Source organism: Catharus ustulatus, chromosome 4, assembly GCF_009819885.2.
Source record: "Catharus ustulatus isolate bCatUst1 chromosome 4, bCatUst1.pri.v2, whole genome shotgun sequence".
NCBI classification, from domain to species: domain Eukaryota; kingdom Metazoa; phylum Chordata; class Aves; order Passeriformes; family Turdidae; genus Catharus; species Catharus ustulatus.
The window spans coordinates 38,610,692-38,630,301 of NC_046224.1; the positions used below are offsets into that span (position 1 = coordinate 38,610,692).

The 19,610-nt window shown below is 35.3% G+C and overlaps 1 protein-coding gene across 8 annotated transcripts in view; it reads left to right on the plus strand.

Moving 5' to 3' along the window:
• The window catches only part of ANKS1B (ankyrin repeat and sterile alpha motif domain containing 1B), a 536,016-nt gene that overhangs the window by 276,118 nt on the left and 240,288 nt on the right, over positions 1–19,610 (plus strand). The gene's annotated exons all lie outside the window — the stretch shown is intronic.

Here is a 19,610-nt window from a genome sequence, read left to right on the forward strand (position 1 = left end):
AGATTACTGTAACTCTGCAAATGTTGAATTTCAGTGCAAACTTATCAATTGTTTTTTTCTAGTATTGGTCTTGAAATGACATGAATCCTCTTCATTCCTAGTTGGTAGAGTTTAAATATTCTGAAAAGTATGGCTTTTAAATGATAAAAAACAGTAATTTCGTAACTAGATCAATAGAAAACTATATGGTTATTGAATTATTGTGAAATAAGAGTGAGAAATGCTATCTTCTTTGATGAAGAAAGAGTTAAAATGATCAGAGATTATTCCTATTGTATTTTTGGATTATAATATAAACAAAGATAATATGTGTCATTATCTTTGAAGCTAAGAGAATGTGCTTATATCATGCATATTGCAAATATTTTCAAACTTAACTGGAAACAATTAATTTTAATGATATCTTTTATTCCTAGGTCTGGGGTCATTTGATTCTTTAACATTTTAGATGTTTTCTGTTGTTACTGTTTTTTTTCTACTGTGAATTCTTCTCAGCAATCACAATTTTATTCTGGGTAGTTGAATGATACTAAATATTTCTTGATGTTTAAAAACAAAGAAAAGAAAAGAGAAAGAATATTCCCTGACATTAGTTAAATAATGTCTCCAGATTTCAGTTCAGTAAAAGTCCTTCATAGTATCTAAATTCGCTGGACTCTTATCTTCTTTGGTTAAATCTGCAATGGATACCACTCAGTGAATTCCAATTATTACATTAAATTTTGTCTGAGATTGAGTCTATAAGGTCATGCTTGTTAGAATTTTATGCTTCTAATTTGTGGATGATTTGATTTATGGATTAAGTGAAAGATAAATTTCCTTTTATCTCTGCCCAGAAAGCTAAGAAAAAATAACAGGCAAAATGACTGAAGTTCAGGGCATCTTCTACTAGCTTTTCAATAGTACATTTTACCATCAGTAAATCATTAATTTACCATTTGTAAATTAAATAATTACAGTAAAATTAAAATTCTACCTCCATTTTCAGCTGATATCTGAATTATTTAGAAATTTTTGGAATTATTTAAGAATAGAATTATTTAAGTAATATACAGGAACCTGTATTAGACACAATATTAGCCTGCATGGAAAAAAAACACTTTTAATTTTGATTATTTAGTTTGTTTTGGCTTTTTACTGATAGATGCACAGTAACTCTGCAAGAGACAAAGAGTACTAATGTGGAGAGAAAATACCAAATCTAGAAGGAAGAGAAAAAAATTGTCTCTCTTGGAAAAGTCTTTAAGGCTTGTCTCTTTTCTAGAATGTTGAAAGCTGAACCTTGAATGAAAATGGTGAGCAAGGAGCAGCAGAAACTGTTCTGTGTTGTGCTACAGTTCTCCTCTGCTTTAGCTAGCTGTTGTTTCACTGAAAGGTCCCTTGTTTCTTTTCAAGGTCTATAGTGGCAAGTACAATTCATCCTATGACCTAAATATAATCTTCTGAAAATTCATGGAAAAATCTGCATCTTAAAAAAACAGTTAGTTTAATACTAATTGAAGAATTGTGTGCATTTGAGTGAAACAATTAAAATGCTTTTTACAGGATTTCTAAATCAGAAACTTCCATCTAAATAAGGCATCAGTATATCCCTACTCAATTTCAGTACTTTTTATGTTTTCTTCCAGAAATTTGCAATGATCAATTTTAATTCAGATAAAAGTGAGAGATGAATACAACAAAATAATTATTCTAATTCTGAAATCTTCATAATTTTACCTTTATCTCATAGGTGGCTACCAAAGAATAATTAAACTGTTGTTGATGGTTCTCCTTTATGTTTGGGAATCACAGTTTTACTCTTGGTGTTTGCTAATTCCCTACATCACCTGATTTCAAACAGGGGTCCTGATTTTTGTGAAGTGTATTTTTATCAAATAGAAAAACCCTGAACTCTTCCACAGATATATTTCATATCTGAGACATATTATCTGAATTACAGTACATGACATTTCTGAGTAATTATCTGGAGAACAGGCCACATTCAGCAGTAAATATGTGCTTCAGCTTTGGCATCAGTCTTGTAGAGTAAACATACCAGGTATGTTGCATGCATGGATGGCAGGAGATAGCTTAATATCAGGATGCCTGTTGTAAGGATAAAGGTTCTGTCCTTTGTTTGGAGCTTTAACTGGTGGAAGAACCTGCAACAAGTTGATGACAACACTTCTTTCTCACCAGTATGTGCAGGGTAGACTGTGTGAATGCAGCTTTGGTGTGACCTGTTTTCAGGGCTTTGTCTGGTGCTAGATCGTTGACATCAGAGAAGCATTCTTGAATTCCAGGTGAATGGTCATGCTCTCCTAGCATTGCATTTCACCTCAAGTTGGAGGCCAGTGCATCCCAGTAATGTCAGCTACTACACATAGTTACACACAAGTTACTGTGCTAAAAGTGAGACCACTTCATTGCATAGAGAAGTAATTTCTTTATGTAACTCTGTCCTGGCAAGAGGCACATAATTTTCTTCATCATCTGAATTTGCGTTTAGTAGGTGTTCTGAAAGATAACACATGAAAAATTAAATACCTGATAATTGGGTGATTGTTTGTGAGAAGTTCCTCATGCTACTTTGAACCATGAACTAAGACCACAGATGTTCAAGATAATTCACTCCAGGAGAGGGCAGCCTGGGCTTTCAGGGAAATGCCTGTCTAACACATCTCTCTGCCTTGTTTTCTATATCCCTCAAGTTCTCTTGAAACTGTAAATCTTGAAGATTGAAGGCAACAAAAATTGTGGCCTTTTTGTAACATCAGCTTAGCACAATCAACATTTGCAGCTGAAACTATCAGTCTGGATTATTTTCTTTTTCATTTTTGCTTCATCAGTCCAAATAAGGATCTTTCTCTAACCCATATAATTTCATTATGTCTTCTTGTCCCAAGTATAACTGGGCTGTGAAATTAAAAAGACAGTTCTGCAGAGGTTCTTGTTCTGTTTCAGATTACAAAATAGGTTTTTACTCAGATTCATGTATGCAGCAAAAATATCAGCAGATGTCTGAAGGTAATCTCATAACAATCTTTATTTTCAGTCCATGAAAATCCGTTCATTTCCAGTAAGTTCGGTATGCATACATTGTAAAGGAGGATACATTTTTTTCTCTCATCTTGTTGAGGTACTGAGAAGTATTTACTGAGTTTATCTCTTAGTTAGAAAGTCTGTCTCCTCTGGAGAGGACCTTAATGTACCTGTTATTGCTTTTATATTCCATGTTCTCTGACTGTGTGACATTATTTAATACATCTAAGAAGGGTACATTTTTCCTTAAAACAGCCCAGAATGTAAAATTCAAGAATTTGATCTTTAATGTGTAGACTATAATTTTTTCTCTTCTACTTTTGAAAAAATTATATTTGAATCACACTTTCAATTCCTTCTATAAGTGTCTTTAGATCTTTCTTTACAGTACATATCTGATTAAATTGTTCTGTCTCATAAGCCCTATTTCAGAAGCAAAAGCAGCCCTAAAAACTTAAAACTTGCAGTTTTGTCTTTTTCTTTTGAGAGAATCAATAAATACAGCCTTTTATAATTATAAACTTCTTTCAGAGACCAGACCTAAAATTCTTGGCTATGTTGTATTCCTATATAAAGTCAGAATTTATTCTGGTGCAGGAATGTTTCCTTATGTGACAATAGAAAAGCTGCTCTTTGAAGTAGGTCACATTTGTCAACATTACTTTCTCATTCAAATATCTCATATAGCAAGAGCTGATATGAAAAGATCAAGCTCTGATGTCTATGTAGACTCTTTCTGCCTTATTTCTTAAGTTATACCAAGTTTTTGAATGACTAGAAGCGCAATACAAAATGAAAGGAATACAAAGAAGAAGAACGTTAGTTTTATTGCTAGGGCATTTTCTTAGATGTGCTGGGTGCAAGTTCATGGTACACTATCTTTGTTAAAAACCCCTCACTAATTAGCAAAAGAATGCATGGTTTTCAAGTGACAGAAAAAGGGAAAATACTGGCTTGTAATGAAATAACAATCAACAAATTTTTGTAGATAAAGCATTCCCATCTCCTTTGTCCAGACTCCTGTGCATCCAGTGAGGTAATATCTGAAAAAACTGGTATTACCAGTCTGTACCAATTTGTCATCGATTGAAAACTCCACTCCAAATGAAATGGCTTTGAAGGTAAAATTCAGGCCCTGTTTTATCTGGTTTTTAATTTTCTTCATCATCTTCTGGATTACAATGCAACAGATTCTGCCAAGGCATTCTAATTTGAATCTTTTCATCTATGAAGATTGTCTGTTTTCCCGTAATTTATGACTAAGTTCAACTGAGTGCAATTACTAAGACATAGCAGAGCTATGAACTAGAACTAGGAACTGGTACTGGGGATCGCACTCAATACTGTCTCATACAGTTTATTTTTTGTTCTAATTAACTTGTCCAGTAGATGTAGCATGTGGAGGTCTCCTTATGTTGCCCTTCTTTTTGCTGTTTCTAATTTCAGCCTTTGCACAGTTATCCAAGGCAAGACATGGTCTGTCCCACAGGGACAGAGAAATGTAGGGTTGATTAGTATTGTAACTTCTCTTTGCACAGCCCAGTTTCAAAGCAACATATTTCATGAAGCTCATTGTAATTATATCTCAGTGTTACAAATATGTTAACATGTCCGAAAATCCAGCGGCAGAAAGGTCTTTTGAGGCAATACCTGGAAAGCGGTGGATGAAACCAATTCCTGTTGTTCCAGTCAAAAACAGTATACCATTTTCCAAGAAATTGGTTTGTGCTAGTGCTTGCATGAAACATTAGATACAATATGCCCCTAAGTCTCATGCCACCTGAACTTAAAAGTAATCTCCTTGGAATTATCTATATTATTCCAATTTATAGTTTATGCCAGTGTTACCCAGCCCTTCAGTAATGCCTCTACAGTGTTGTCATTCAGTCTTTTCTGAGGCTTAAGGGAATTATCTGGGATAAACCCACTTAGTTGTTCGTGTGAACCTGCTCTCTAAACATATTATCTCACATGTCACTCACTATGTGGACATTCTAATTGCTAAAAAATGGTGAAGCAATATGAAAATAAAACTATTTGTAGCAAGAATATTGAGGGGATAAAACTGCAGATGGGTCTTGAATCTCTGTTGTCAGATATAGCACCGGATGTGTTAATCAAACAAGAAATTACATGAACAGTTTATCTCTTTTCAAATCAAATTCTGAGCCATCTGACCACATGTGGAAGGCATGTGTTGAGCCATGTACCTGCCTATCTTTTATTCAAATGGCTATTCTTCACAGGATTTGCTCTTTTCACCCACATTATTTGCTTACTATGAATAAAGCCTGTTAGCTATTGTTGCAATACAGGGGGAACAAAATCCCGTGTAATACATGAGATATATTTACTAATTTTGAAAGCCTGTATTCTTTGGCTTCAGTCTTGCAAGGAGGAAGGTAGGAAATATAGCAATGCTGTGACGATGATGATGGAGATGAAAATTTTAGAGGCTATCCTAAAAGTGGGGAAAATTTCCCTCAGGATCCTTAGGAACACTGTGTGTTACACTGCTATCAGGTTCAGGAGTTATCTATTTCTCTGAATAGTTTTTTTGCTTCTGAACTAAGCATAATGTAAAGCTTACTGAAATGTATGCATGTTTGTATATATGTATATTTGCAACTATTAAAATCTTCCACACTTCATTTAGTTGCATACATCCCCTTTCTTGAGAGGTGTCAGCAGAGATAAATAAGTGGTTCATCACATCATAAAATGATTCCCTGAAGGAACAACAGATACAGCCATATTAAGTCAATGACGACTTTCTAAGGACCTTCTTTTGAGGAACCTTCTTTTGAGGTTATGAGTGCAGTTGATAGAAGCAATATAAGTAAAAATCTTATTTATCTAAATTTAATGTAGTTTTTCCCAGGTATAATAACCATCCTGACATGTAAGATCAAAAGAAAAAATATTTTCTCTAATGTGTCATTTACAATTCTTAGCCATTTCTAGAAGCAGGGTAACTACAGACAATACTCATATTTATCCAATTTTCATCTTGGTCAGCTCTTTGCTTTGCTGTTTTGGTTTGCTTTTTGTACTGAGACAGAAGAAAAATAAGTCCTTAACTTGTAGTAGGACCATTTGCAGGGACAGATTGTTTTAGTCTTTAGGCTGTCACCATGCCTTGTATTGTTCCCTTATTTTTCCATTGGATATTTTGTAAATAAGATCAACCAAGCTGTGGAGGGATGCTCTTGAAAACTTCATCACTTTATCAGTCAGAAGAATTGCCATTGCCAGATGAAGGCAACGGGCAAAGAGCACTAGGATGTCTGTCTTCAATTCCTCACAGTATTTTTTGTGGTACAGTTTTCTTTCACTCTGTGAATGCACTTAAAGTGATTGTAACATTATTTAGAATACTCTATCTTACATTTCAATCTATTTTTCTTTTCCTATGTCGTGTCCTCTTATTCATATGTACTTGCTTTTCTGCTTCTTCTCCTTTGTATCTTTTAGAAAGATTTCTACTCACCCACTGTATTTCCAAGCCCTATGTGAGATGATTAGAACTGTTGGAAATGGCAAAAATGTGCCTGGTTTTTTAAAAGAAATTTTAGTCCTCTGAGTATAATTAGGGATGTCCTGTTTTAAGAAAAACAAAAAGCTCTCTGTACATACATAACATACCAGCCAGTAACAAAAAAATAATTAGTTTTTCTCCTAAGGCCATTCTGAAATTAAAGACTATTTTTGTTTCTCTTTCTTGCATACAACTTACTAGATTTCTTTCTTTTTTTCTGTTCCTTACTGTTCAATTGTGATGTTAGTATAATTTGATATAACAATCCTCTCTCTTTATGTTGTTCCAAGCTGTATAAAAAAATGAGAGTGAGAAAACAAGCTTTCTTTACCTTTGGTGAATATCCAAAAACTAGGGTAGAGTCAGTGTTCCTCATTAGCTAATTTACTGTGTATTTTATAAACTGCTCTAGCTGAACAATATAAATATGACAAATATCAGAGTACATTGCTAGTGGTGGTGTTCTTGTAGAAAATTAAACTTTCATGCCATTTAGTGAAAGACAAAAACTGAACACCAGTCTCCCTCATTCTGGAATAACCACTGTCATTTTTCCTAAAATGGATGTGATGTTATGAGTTCCAGAATTTTGATTCCAGCCTTAAAATCCCTTTTTTCAGCAGGATTTGGTCAATAAATCTTAGACAATTTAATTAATGGTTTCAGAATGACTGAATAGATCTTACTGTAAATAAAGATTAAATATTTGCATCTGGTTCTTGCTATAGTGAATAACTTTTATACAGTGGCTAGTTTGATTTGTAATTAAAAATTTAAAAAGTAATGGCAAATTTTTAAAAAATTAAAATATACCTTGCTTTCAGGAGCATTTCTACCTTTTGGTAGAAATGATTGATTGTACAAATTCAGTATATAATAAAATTGAAACTCTCAAAATTTCTTTGAAAATCCAGAGAAATGCTATATGTTATGTCTGATTTAGCACTTGATCATACAAGTTTTGTATATGACTTTTCAGTTCGTATTTATAAGTGTAATGTAACTCTAACAGTAAAGTTGAATAAAAGGAAATGATTTTTTTTCCATTTCTAATTTTTACATAGTGACAGATTAATTATCTTCTTCAAGCAGAGGGTTCACTGGGAATTTGTACTTACTCATTTGAAGAAGAAAAATGCACACAGCCATGTCTAGGGAAGATGCAAAGCTGTACTCTGAAAATATGTCAGAACTGTCAGATATCCAAATGAATAAGTACTCATAGGTTTAGCAAAAACAAAAGGGCAGAAAATAATATGGTTGGTCTGAGTAAGACTAAAGTTTTTTCTACCCTGTGCTGTATTTGACCAATTATGAATGCCTTTGAGAAATGTGTAAATGAAAAATGATGTTGTAGTGACACCTCTTCAGAATGTTACAGCCCTAAGTGTTCCTAAGCCCAAGTCCCTCCTGGATGTTTCCTGTGTATTATGGAATCTTACTAGATATATGTTCTATCAATATACTCATTCTCCATGCAACCCCTACGCAGATTTTGTTCCTACAAGGGAATTTGCAAGGACTTACACACTTAACTAAGTATCTAATCAGCATGAGGGAGTTCCATCTTTTGTTTCAATAATAATTTTAAAGCTCAGAAGGCTGGGTCCATTGTTTATGCTGTAGAGCTTTTGTTTGTGTCACTTGTACCCAGCAAACTGCGACACCATCTGATGCCAATTTTCTGCATTTCGATAGCACTGTTCATAGAACTAAGATTGTCAATTCCTGAGATATAGGATAATTTTCTAATCACAGAATATTCTGAGCTGGAAGAGACCCACAAAAATCATCAAGTCCAACTCTTAAATGAGTGGCCCATACAGGGATTGAAGCTGTGACCTTGATGTTATTAGCAGTATACTCTGACCAATTGAGGTTTTTTTTTCTAGTTATGCATATTTTTCTTGTATCAAAGGAAGACCTTTATTAAATCTTTTAGAAGGAAAGTTTTATTTTCACTTTTGTTGGTATTTCATAGATCTCATTAGCAACTATTTATTGTTTATGTATTTACAAGGATAAAAGTGTTAAAGACTTATTCTGTAGTTGCATTATGTACGCTTTCTTAATATTTAAGAATTAAGAATATTTAATATTTCTTAATATTTAAGTCATACTGAAATTTCTCTTAAGAAAGAACTCTGAATCAGTCTTGTACAGCTCACAAGTAATATTATTAATTGTCTCCTATGGATTTTATTTTTAAAGAAAATATTTAAGAATTGGTGTCTCCAGACATATCTCATGGAATGGTAAAGATTCTCAAGGGTTCTTTCTCCCAGAAACCATTTTGTCAACAGTAGAGGCAACACACACCAAGGAGTTTGTGTCACACTTCTGATGATTAATGTAATCTGCAGTCTCTTTTTAAAGTATCATGTAGACTGTAGCTTTGATAATGGGGTCTGTGTTTCTGGCACAAGTCAGGCTCTAAGTGGCTGTAGAGAGAAATATGCCCTAGTGCAATTGTTTGCAAGGTGCCAGCTTATCATAAAGAAAAATCTCCATGCAAAACCTCAATCTATGCATGGAAACACAAAGACATGCAAAAAATAATTTCACCGTATCCTTTTAGTACAACTTTAATTAAAAATCTAGTTTAGTTTAAATACATCTCTGGGGCTCAGTATGCCTGCTTTTTAAAATTAAAATTTAAATTTTTCTTCAAATTCTCCCCAGCAGCTTTTAATTTATCAAAGTATCATGGTATCAGATACACACACACACACACGTATATATATATATATATATATGTATGTATATGTGCATGTATGTAGGGGGAGGTATATATATGTGTCAGGGGAGGTTTAGGTTGGGTATTAGAGAAAGGTTCTTCTGGCTGGGCACTGGAACAGGCTCCCCAGGGCAGTGGTCACAGCACCAAGCCTGACAGAGCTCAGGGAGTGCCCGGACAGTGCTCTTGGGCATAGGGTGTGACTCATGGGGATGGTGCTGGACAGGACCAGGAGTTGGACTCAAGGGTTGGACTGTGGGTCCCTTCCAACCCAATGTATTTTGTGAATCTGATGCTACTATGCTTAGCTTACATGAATTTTAATCAGGAGAAAGGTAGGTGTAGGCTTATTCAGTTTTAGTGTTCACTGGATTCCATAGAAAACTGTAAGCAAATACTATAGTTGAATAATAATTCAGTATTTAATAGAAAGAATTCAGTAACAAATGGTTAAGGTTAATTTTTTTTTTTTAATTTCTTATTTCCTAGAGTAGGACCATAAGGTTATCACTGGGAACTTTTGTTTCTGGTAAATGGGTCGAATTTATGAAAAACCAGCTTTTGCCTACACAGCAGTCCTCTTAAGAGGCAGTTTAATGTTGCTATTACTTAGGCAAAAGTAAAACCAGATATCCTTCAAACACATCCTGTGTATCATATAGATCATATAGATCATATCATATCATATAGATCTGATTTTAAAATATCGGCTTTGAAAGTCTAGTGGTACCTTAAAAATGATGGAAGAACAAATCATGTAAAAGTAAACAAAGGCATGGTGCTCACATTTGAGCCCACATCCCTACTTAATTTTAACCAGAAGGAAGACATTGCAAGATTGCTCCAGGATGTGAACAAAACCACCATAAATAGGAACTGTGGAGATATTTCCCAGCCAAACTAAGATGCTAATGCAGATGCACCTGTAAGCCTCCAGTACAAATGAGCTCCTATTAACCACGAAAAAATGAGATGAATGAAAACAATGAGAAACGAAAGATTCTGAATGTTTCAGCTGTAGAAAAAGCCCTAATTGTCCCTTTTACCATGTCAAATATCAGAAAGCATAACTGTGAAATACAGGTTTTGTATAACCAAGGTTATTGTTTTGCTCTTCTTTTCTGGGAACAATTCCAGGAGTTAAATGTTAAAACCATAAATATTCAATTATTTGAATTGCTTGCTGTATATCCAAGCAATTAGAATAACCTCTACTTTCTTGATAGCTGGTTCATATCCCTCAGATGAAGTGAGGTGATAACCAAAATTGCCCTCCCCTCCCTCCTCCTCTGGAAAGGTGTTCTCTGTCATCTTCATAGGAAAGAGAAAGGAGACACCAAAAAAGAAAAAAAATTGAGTAACAACATAAAAGAAAAACAGTACTGAAAGTACAGGTTCGGGGAGCAGGGAAGACTATTTTTCACTGTATTACTAGGCATTTTTCACAAAGCTAAAAACAGACATTATTTCTCAGAGCAGCATGTACTGTATGACCTATTCTCCCCCAAGATTTTTGTTACTCAGAAAGTAGATTTTTATCACAACCACAGAATAATAAATATTCATGACAATTTTTTTTTCATATTGTAAAATGATATATGGTCTGTCCGTCTTTTCATTCCCTCCGTGAGTGATGTACTCCCCTTCTGAGCTTACCATACTCTAGTATAGGCAAAAACCCCTCGAAGATGTAATGCCAAGCCAGTGGAACTGACAGTCCGTATCTGCCTACATGGGGTGTCTACATTTTGTCAGGGGAAGCTCTTCTTGGACAGTGTATCACTTAAGAGTTTGTGAGAGAATTTAGGTAGCTGTGCTTTGGTGGTTTAATAAGCAGCCAGCCCTCATCTGCTGTATCTTCATGCTTTTGCTCTGTGGGAAATGCTGAATTTATCTCCTTCACGGTGAAATAGAGATGAAGCACTGTTGGTTACCATCCATGCAGGAATGCTAAGGGTAAACTCTTGATAAGGTACTACAAGAGCATTGATGACTGAGTGAAGTGTTGCCTTTGATCATATACAGGTTGAAAATAATGGGGAAATGGAAATAACACTAATCTCAAGGTGAGCAGTACAGAGATACTAAGTGCCTCATTAAATTTTGTAGAAAAAATTTAGACCTATTTCAAATTCCAATCAAATGTCATAATGTGTCAATGCTTATATCAGGAAATAATCGCACAGAATCACACACACTCAGACACATTCACATGCAATCAGACATACTCACACACTCAGGCACACTCAGCACACACTCAGGCACACTCATGTACACTCAGTCATACTGAGGCACATTCAGACACCCTTGGACACACTCAGGAACACTCAGACACACTCAGGCACACTTGGGCGCACTCACACACAATCACATACACTGACACATTCACGCACACCTGGGGACACACGCACAGTCACAAGCACTCAGGCACCCTTAGGCACACACGCACACTCAGGCACAATCAGACACACTCAGGCACACTTGGGCACACTCAGGTACACTCAAGTCATACTCAGGCACACTTGGGCACACTCAGGCAGACTCAGGCTCACCCAGACACACTGAGGCACACTCAGGAACACTCAAGCATACTTGGACACACCACGACACTTGGGCCCACTCACACACAATCATGCACACTTGAACAGACTCACACACACTCGGCTACCCTTGGGCAAACTCAGGCATATTCACACATGCTAGCACACACTCAGGCACACTCAGACACACTCAAACATGCTTAGGCACACTCAGACACATTCAGACACAATTAGGCACACTCACACACACTCGGGAACATTCTGACACACACACACACACTTGTACAAATTCGGACACAGTCATGCACACACACTCAGGAACACTCACATAGACTCAGAAAAATTGAGGTGCACTCAGACACACCCGGACACACACACACTCAGACGTTCTCAGGCACACTCAGGCACACTCATAGACTCGAACACACTCAGGAACACTGACGCACACTCTGGCTCTCTCTGACACCCTCACACGCAGTCTGACACACTCAGGCACAATCAGGCACACTCGGACACACACACACACTCTCAGGCTCACTCAGACACACTTGGGCACACTCAGGTACACTCAGGCACACTCATGCATGCTCACACACACTCAGACACACTCAGGTACATTCATAGACTCACACACACTCAGACACACTCACACACACTCCTGCACTCTCTGACACCCTCACACATAGTCCCACACACTCAGACCCGCTCAGGCACGCTCGGACACGCTCTGACACACTCAGAAACACTCAGACACACTCACACCCTCTCAGGCACACTCACATGCACTCAGACAGACTCGGACACTCTCAGACACATGATTATTTTAGGATTTAGGTATCAGTTTTGTGCTGATATATTCCTTCTCTCAAGAACATTCTTCCACAGTAAAACAGCAATTGAAACATCACCTATAGCAACAGTAGCCATGGGGAAATATTTTTTCTCAGTCAGTGTAAGCAAACCACTATCACAAAATGAGGTACATACGATATCGAAGTAAGAATATCTCATGATGGTGTTTACCTGGAATCTTGATGAATAAACACTCTTAATGCAACCTTCAATATTTTAGATTTTTAAATTACACTCTTTGAGTTTAATAATGCTATATATTTTGGTCTAAACTACTCTGCCTCTTATTACTCCAAGGATGATATTGAGTTGCCTTAAATGCTTACATCAGCTACATAAATAATCAGCACAATTACTTTAGAAAGTGCCATATACCTGTTGCCTTTCTTCACCTTTTGGGATTTAAAAGATCATAGATAATTATACATTGAGCAAATTTTAAACTTCTCATTATAATTAGATGTCATGTTGTGTTTTCCTTATGAGAGCTTTATTCGTTTTATGGGAGCTCAATGCACTCTTCTCAGCACTTGGAAACCAAACTTGGTTACTGAGAATGCGCTCTCCTCCTGTTCTATTCTTCTGTGTCACAACCAAGAAGGCCATTCATGCTTCCAGGCCCCATGTTCAAATACTGATACCAAGTTACAATAATGGTGAACAAATAAAAAACCCACCCATTGCTCTGCATATCATTAAATTCTGCCTCAGCACCATAGACAGCAGATCTTGTACAATCAGCCTCATATCTGTAAGCAAATTAGGCTTAAAGAATTGATTACTAAATGCTGTTATTAAAGTAGTATTAGCCAAAAAATATGCAAAATAGTAGAAAGATGTTAACTGTATTGCACAGCTTTCAGTTGTCTTAGTCCTAAATATGATAACCAAAGGATAATGACTGCAATGGTACAAAATAAAAGTTTCTAATCAAATAATTCTTCTTGTCAAAGAAATGTAATTCTTAGCATTCCTTATACCCCTTATCCCCTGGAACTGAGAACTAAAATTAAAATAAACTGAAGATATGGCAGTAGGTACAGGTTTTCTCTTAAGTAAATGTCTGTAGTATGATTATGCTAAACCTGATGAGAAATTTAGAAGTATTTTTTATTCTGACTTAGAAATACTGTCAAAACTGTGAGAAAAAGAACAAGAAAAATTGACTAGACAGGTCAGAATCGGGAGAGAGAAGAGAAAGCAAAAACAGTAGTTATCAGTTTGATTGCTAATTCTCATCTATACTTTTAAATCCTTCTTTCAATAACCTGTTTTTTTAATGTATATAGCGAACTGATTTGCATGCTATTACCCATTCATTCATAACCTGAAAAATAAATTAGACTCTTTATAAAGCATTTTTAATTACTAGCTGTAGTTGCATGTGCTGTATTCTTTGAAGTCACTGTTTAGACCAAAAATGTGGAAATGTTAAAATGTTCTGCAAGATACCTATACTTATATATATATATATCTAAGGTGTCATAGAATATTTGATACTGACAATATATGCAATTTGGTAAGAAAATGTGTTTTAAATGCTGATTATCAGTTAAAATTCTCTATGGGCCCAATCCAAAGCTTATTGGTATTAGTGGAAATATTCTTACTAGGTCTAACAGATTTTAGATAGAATCAGACTCCAACACATTAAAAATTACTAGTGTTGAATTGCTTTTTCTTTCTAAAAACACTGGAGGCAAATACATTAGTTCAAAACCAGTGGGATATCATTCTGAAGTAAATCTACAATTCTAAAGAAGAACGTGTGCAGTATAGAACTGAACAGTGATTTAAAACAGATTTGAATTGGACTGGCACACTTAACTGACAAGACTTGGGATTATTCTGTGCTCTAAAAAGTCATTTTAATCTGCATGCTTCCTTTTTTTCTAAGGCTAGCAATCAATTTGGGGCATTTTAGCACAGCACATCACTTATTTCTGTTTCAGATTCTAAAAATTGCTTTGAAGTATATGCCAGAAGCAAAATTATTTCTGCCCATAGATGAAATAACTCATTCTCTGTGGCTTCCTCAGATGTGAAGTCAATCTCTGCTCAGGAAAAAAAAAAATATTTAATAATAGAATAATATGTAACTCCTAATTTTAAGCTGAACATTTAGCATTCCAAGTTGAACATTTATCATTAAGACAACTTTATTGGCTAAACTTTGGCACAGAGTAAAAAAGTTTTTCTGGTGGGGGTGCACCAAACAAGTCTGTCTCAGCTGGGCACAATCGTCTCTGGGAAATAAGAGGAGGGACTGTTGTCCACTGCATATTATGCCAATGATAAATTTAACTTGAATCCCATTGGATAAGCGGTTATTAGAAAAGCATGGAGGTGTTAGAAAAGAATTGTTCTGTTTTTATTATTTTTTACTGAACACGGCAAATTCACGCAAAATAATTTGAACCTGTTACCTCTTTGCCTCTTTTCCTCAGATGCGTAAGATGTAACATTGCAGAAGAAAAGAGGATGGGTTTATCTCTTCAGTCCTTTCTGTGGAGTTCAGAGAGAGTTTCTGTCTGCTGTTTTTGGACAGCTGTCTTGCTAGATGGTATAAGGTCTTGTGGCAGGCTTTCACACATCCACAGAAGATCAGGAGCAGTACACAGTCTGGCCCAGTGTAGATTCAGAGCAGAATATAAATAGAAAATAATTGAAAGAGATACCTAGTTTAGACCATCACAGCTATAGACCCACTACTATTATCTGTTTTCAGAACGTTTTCTTATCAATTTTCTGCATAACTCTGAGCCCTTAAAATATTGTAAGATCATCACCATGAAGCTCTGTGTCATCATTTCTGTTGCTGCAGCGTTTAGTCAATTGTATCTGCTTGTGTTGGTATGGTTTATAAGGAGATTTCATACAAAGTGAAGGCAGGGCATGTTATCACTAAGGACAGGATCTGTGAATCCTGCTAGAAACAGTTCTAGAGTTTTCAGTGCCTAAATTGGATCTCTGAAGCTATTAATGGTGGCTATTATTGCCACCATTCTGTTCACAACTTTCCCAGATCTAGTGCAAATCCCACAGTACCTTCCTGTCCTGGGGTGGAGAGGACACATTTCCTTTTAAGAATCCATTATGGGAGCTTCTGTCAACATAAAACATTAGTGAATTTGGTTATAATATAAAATTTAAAATGGAAAATAAGCATGTTAAACATGTAGAAATTAATGTGATATTCTCTTCTGTGTATCTGAATTTCTGTGAAGAGTAAACAGAAGATGCTGCTTTGGAATTACCTGTATGGGGACATGTAATGGGCTAGAAGATGCTTATACAAAATTTGAAAGGCATTTGCATCATTTAATGGTATATGATGTAGTGTTTGGGAAATAGAAGTTTATAGAAGTCTCTCTTTTGATCCCATCTATTGGTCACTTTGGACCTCTTTCTGGACTCAGATATGCACAGCAAATGTGAAAACTCTTTTGGAAAGTGTGGTTATCAATAGAAATGTACCTTTCCAGTGAAGTATTTACCAATGCTGTTTGAAGCTCAAAGCCTGAATAAGCAAAACCAATGCAATTTTCCCCAATTACAGTTCAAGTGTGATTCTGCATATTTTTATATATTTAGATAGCATATTGGAATTATAGAATTGTGATAAAGAAAGGTTTGGTGAAAACTGTTCTGCCCTGGTATTTTGCAAAGAGTTACTGAAAATAAGTTAAGTGTGAAGCATTTCCCAGATGGTAAAAATTCACTCCAAGGAATTTAAATTGATACTTAAAATGTTGCTATGTTCATGAAGCTCCTTTCGCATCTTTAAAAAGAAAATTGCAATGTGCTCTAATCACTGACATTTGTACTGTAATTTATTACAGGGAAGATTAAATGAACAGAAAAATTGCAGGTGGAAATTTAATCTCACCCTGCATTAAAAACTTGCAGCATAATATTCTCATCTTTCAAGTTTTGACCTGTTTTTGCTGTATTTTCATGAAACTGAGCTTGCTTTCTTCAGGAAATATCAGTAAAAAACCATGCCCTTATGAAACAGCTGTCAGTGTTAATTTAGTTACAGAGACATTTCTTTCAGTTTAAGCAAGATTTCGTATGATCTTTTGACGCAGTGCTGGTTTCTAAAAAAATATTTTTAATCAAAGAATTTGTGATTGTGTTTGGAATATTTGAGTCAGTTCATAGTATCAGTCTAATATAAACCTTTCTTCAAATTCCATAACATTGAAATGTATCATTTTAAACAGTTTTGCCATCTACACTACTTGACTTTTTGTCCCAAATTTTGCATATTGTTTTATTATCCCATGCTCAATATGTGCTTAATGAAAACTGAATCAAGCAAGGCAAGTAATGCTGATTTGATTAAAGAACAGAAACATACTGATTTAATTTAACATTATTGGCATAATAATCAGGATTAATTCCTAAAATAAATGGCACATTCTTTGCCTAATATAACTTAGATTGAAAAAATAAAATTACTTTGTTAATAAAAATATCTATAAATTTAATGCAGAGAAAGAATCTTCTTAGTTAAAGAAATACTTCTATATGCTTCCACATAGTCATGTTTTTCTAGAGTTTCCAACACAAAAATTCAACATTTTATGAAAAACAAACCAAGAACAAAAGATCTTCAGTTATGGCTGATAATAATTATTTCCTTGCTCTTGCATCGTTTAGAAACTGCTCACAGTTTATCTGATACAGGTCACGCCTTTGTCTGTCTAAAATGTGAGGTAAGGAAGGTGTATTGTTTAATTTCTGTGAGAGGAAAAGATGTGATGCTGCTCATAAGTCTCCTGAATAGTTGCCATTGTGTTCTTCAGAGCCTGATGCCTGTTAGGGGTAGTTACAATTGCTTCATGTTTGGATCAAAGCAGTTGAAGGACTGATTGTGCTTCTAGTTATTAATTTGTTTCTGTGCAAGAAGAATTATTATTATTTTGCGTAGAGAATTATTGCATACATTTCTGTGTATACATAGTATAGCATTGTGAAGGCAAACAATATAAGCCTTTCAGTTTGTGATACTGAATAATGAAGGTGCTGTTTAATGACAATCGTTCTGGTTTTGTTGTCTTTTGAGGCTGGCAGTAAAATACTAGAGGAAAACTTGAAAAACTGAGAGATTGATCCAGTTCAGTTTGTAAAGCAGCCGAAGATGTGATTCTTAGAACAACCATATTTTAAAATAAAACATAATATGAAAGTATTAATTTAAATTTATCTTAAAAAGCTGAAGTATGGATCCTGACTTCTTGAATATTTATATCAAATAAAGAGAACATGCAAGCCTTATATCCAACAGTAGAGGAATATGTCTTGACTGTAAGCTAATCTGTGACACAGCAGTAGACCAATACTTGTTTTCTCTTAAAAGAGACGTAAGTTCCTGTCTACACTAAGTACAAAATATGAAATACAGCCACCATTGAAGGTGACATATTATTGTTAGGTTTCTTATTAATGGAAATCATACATAAAAATTCAAGTATGTATGTTTAGCATGTAACTGAGAAACTGGGTTAAATACCAACCCTTATAATGTTGTGTTTGAGACTCTTGGAATTAATCACTATTGCCCTAACATCTTTATTCCTGATCCTCTGTCTTTAGAGGGATCCCTTCCTCCTTTCTAAAATACAAGGCATGTCAAAGCACCTGCTATTTTTCTAATGTAATTCAATATGTTAAATACTGAGCTCTTGGCTGTGTAACTTTGTCAACTCTTCAGTTGCTTGTATTGTCCTTCCAGCTTAATATACCCTGACTTTATATTTGTTTTTCTGTCAAATCATATGAATTTTCTCAAATGAAATTCAGAGTACCTATTAAGACTAAGCTCTGTAAAATACAGCTATAGAATTACTACTAAAATTAGAGCTGGCTTTATTGTAAGCATTTCTTTTAAAGTACTCTGAGGGGAGGTAATATTAATGGTACAATTAATATTCTTTATTCCATTACTAATTCATATTTTAAAAGTTCAAGCATAGATTACTGAAATAATTTTTTTTTGTTTTTTTGATGAGAGATCACCCAAACCATATCAGCAAAATGAAAGCTGGTACCAGGACTGTGCTATGACTACCTTAATTTGTTGCAAAAGGACTAGTGTTTAAATTGCAGTGATTTTATAAAGACCATGATTTTGTTCAGTGCATCAGATGGGTAGTTCAACTCAGAAGAGCTTATCCATTTTTTTTATTGACATAAAACTTCCTGTGACATTAATAGAGGACGGCTTCCATAAACCTTGCATAGATATCACAGAATTTTAATGCTTTATTTGTTATGAAGATGTTGCTGAACAGCAGTGACTGTTTTTTCTGAAAAGCAAGTTTTAAATTCAACTTTCTTAGTAATTCAATGCATTAGATGATACAATGTGGTTTGGAAATAATATAAGTTGTTAGTACCAGTTGTTTTACAATTTTGTTGATTTAAAATATGCATAAAATCTGGACTGTTTTTCTGATCTTGTGTAGCATCACACAACTTTATAAACTGGATAACAATTCTGAATTAAGTGGATTTCCATTCAGTGAGATTACTTTTTCCATGTTTTTTTTCCTCACAGTAGAGCTGGTTGCCTGAGCAACCGGTAAAATACCAAGACAGGGATGCGGCTGGTGCTTCCTTCCTCACTTCTAACCCGAGTGCAGTTAGGGCTGTGCAGAGCTCCCAGTCTCGGGAGCTGCAAGGAAAGCATTGTCAAGTGAATAGGTAAATAACCTCCCCTGGACTAGACAAAATCTGTGCTATTTTGTGTTCTGGGCTCTCCTGAGAAATATGAAACTGGAGCTGATGCACTGGGTGAAATCGGAGAGCTAAGGATGCATATTAGAGGACATGAGCCTCCATCAGCCTCTGTGCTTAGAGGGGGATTTATCAGAGAAAAAACTGAAGCAGTGACAAGTGGAGTGATCTCTCG